We start from the raw sequence: 2,774 nt of genomic DNA, 5'->3' as shown, positions 1-2,774 counted from the left end.
CGCCTTAGTGGAAGTTTCTTTGGTAGCTCATCAGGCATCAAATCTGCATATTTGGTCAGCACCTCGGAAATCTCAGCTAGAACAGGCGTCCCCACTCCATCACCTTCGACATCCTTGAACATCACCGCATATGTCTCCATATCTGATTCCTTCATAGCCTTCTCCAAACTTAGTGCCAAAACATGTTGCACCTTGACTTCCCTCCTTTGCCTACGAGTGGGCAAAGTCCAAGTTTGTGACTGTCCAACCAGCACCACCTCATCACAGAAGGGGATAACAATAGCCTTGTTGCCCTTTAAGAAATCCTGTCCGAGTATCATATCAAAGTCGTTCATCTCCATCACCGTGAAGTCCAACTGACCCTTCCAGTCTTTTATCTGCACAGGTACTTCGTGTACCAAACCCACCACTTTAGCTCTAGAGTTCACTGCCTTGACTTCCACATTCGATGGGAAGATCATCAGTCCAACCTCTTTTTCCAACCATGTCGTCATGAAGTTATGAGTGGGCCCCGTGTCCACCAGAGCTTGAATGGTCTTACCATGAACCATCAAGTCCACGAAACCCAGACTGTTCATCCACGATTTCTCCATAACTTTCCCCTGCATACATGTCTGTTCTCTGTGTTCATCATCAAGCAACGGCTTCACCACCTGTGAACCTGCTGTGATACCACCTGTCACGCCCCCAATTCTTTTTTTCTTAAATTGGCCGGGTGCGGCACCGCCTAAGTTAATAACTCTATCCATCGTTAATTAACTTTACAAACTACGCCTTCAACAATTCATAATAATCATGAATTAACATTATTAATGTGCGGAATCCATCAATAATACAAGAACAATAATAACCCAATAATATAAGAGAAGTAATCTTTTTATTATATATAAGAAAGATTACAATGACCGGGAGTGGCGCTCCACCGGTGTTCATAAACAAGGCGGGCACCCGCCCGTGCAAGAGCGCACGGCGGTCACACCTCGCCTTACCCAATAAAATACAATATACAACGCACAAGACTTTGCCCGAACGGGCGGGCGCGCCCGCACAACTCACAACCGACTTGCGCACCTACAACCGGTGGGCAGGCGCCTCACTACGCCCTCTACCCGCACTACAACCGCACTGCACGAAGTCTGTGTCGCCTTGCCCGACTCGGCGGGCGCATACCCAACACACTTCCAATCTGCGGCTAAGTGCAACTTCGCATCTCGTCAAGAGCGATGAGTGAATGTGATGTTCGTTGATGTCAAATGAGCGTCGAACCGCATGTGCTTATACCCTTTCTACCGTCGGCAAACTCCATTTGACCGACCTCCAAGATCACCATCGCTTATGTTAACCGACGCCCCTACAATGAGTCGGCCTGCCCACCACTCATGTGCGCCCTTGGCTAGCTATAAACGATGGTCGCTCGCTGCCTTAGTTTAACTTTACGACGGGAGGAACGCGCGCGCCCGTGCACGAAACAGCAGGGCATTACACTAGGGATATCATAAAAGTCGGTTTAAATTATTAAACCTTGGTGTTCCATGTCGGCATAATTTAGACCCACGTATCAAATTTTTTTGGTATAGATCTCCATGTCATATGTAAGCGAGTGGTACGACCTTTTAATAATATATTTTTGGTTAATTTAATTCACACGCATTAGAAGCAACTAATATACTGAACTATAGTTTTTATGTATTCGTTTGAAAAATGAGAGTGGCTTGCTATAATGGGTATTTAGAATACATGTTTAGTTAATAAGATATATATTTAATTGTGTCAAAAGGCCTCTGTACCTTGGTAGAGGAAGGCATTATTGTTATACTTTAAAATAATAATATAATATTTATATCATAAATTAAAAAATAAACCCGGATGCGGGTGTCAGCCTGAGGAGCGAGTGAATCATATACATAAGGCAGATGGCATTGGCTTATGTCATGACTGGACGGCTCTGGTCTCTCATTAAAGATTATAAATGCTGATGAGATTGAAAGGAATTTGTGTGATGGTTTCAAGTATGGCGAATTTAATCGCTCTGTCTTCTGATCCGGCTGGCGATGCCCTGTATCGTTCCAGATCATTCCAAGCGGAAGTCTATTTAATGGAGTTTTGACTCCAGGTTTGCAATTCAGGTAGTGTTGTTTTGAGTTCAAATGATAATGGAAGGAAGGTGCCCAATTCTAGCTCTGTGAGGAGTCTCAAAGGTCTCACTTCCGACCAGCGTGCGCCCTCTGTCATTCTCAGGGTGGGAAATTCTTCGCTCTCGACTATGCAGAGGAAGGTGCGGTGTAAAGATTTTGTCTCGGGCTCTTTTAGAGACTTTCTGAGTGACAGGGTCACGGCTTTGCCTCTCAATTCAGGAATTGCTGGTTCTATGTCTAGTTTGGCACTAAGTCTCTCTGTGTTAATTGCTTGTGGTCTCCCTGCTCATGGCCCGCGTCAAGAGGAGTTCCGAGAAGAGGGGGTGTATGGGGCGTAAGAAGAGGGCAGGAAGCTCGAGCCAGAGCAATTCCTCCGCTAGCTATAGTTGCGCCACCCTCTTCCCCCTCAGAGGAGTCTGACCCCTCTGAGAACAGCCATGTACACACCTCCAGATTCACCTTCAAGTGCAGGCAAAATCAACCGCTTATTTCAGTCATGGTAACGGTGATTGCTTCTGAGGAAGAGGAGGAAACAGTTAGCCAGGAGGAGGAGGACCACGGGGAGAAATTTCGAACACGGAACGTCCAGTATGAATGCAGAGGATGGTAATGAAGCAGCCCCTCCTCCAGATGTCAGTA

Source organism: Pinus tabuliformis, chromosome 1_1, assembly GCF_031772625.1.
Source record: "Pinus tabuliformis cultivar Carrire ecotype Pingquan chromosome 1_1, CPIR1, whole genome shotgun sequence".
NCBI lineage: Eukaryota > Viridiplantae > Streptophyta > Pinopsida > Pinales > Pinaceae > Pinus > Pinus tabuliformis.
The sequence above is the reverse complement of the archived record's forward strand: the minus strand, read 5'-3'. Positions refer to the sequence as shown.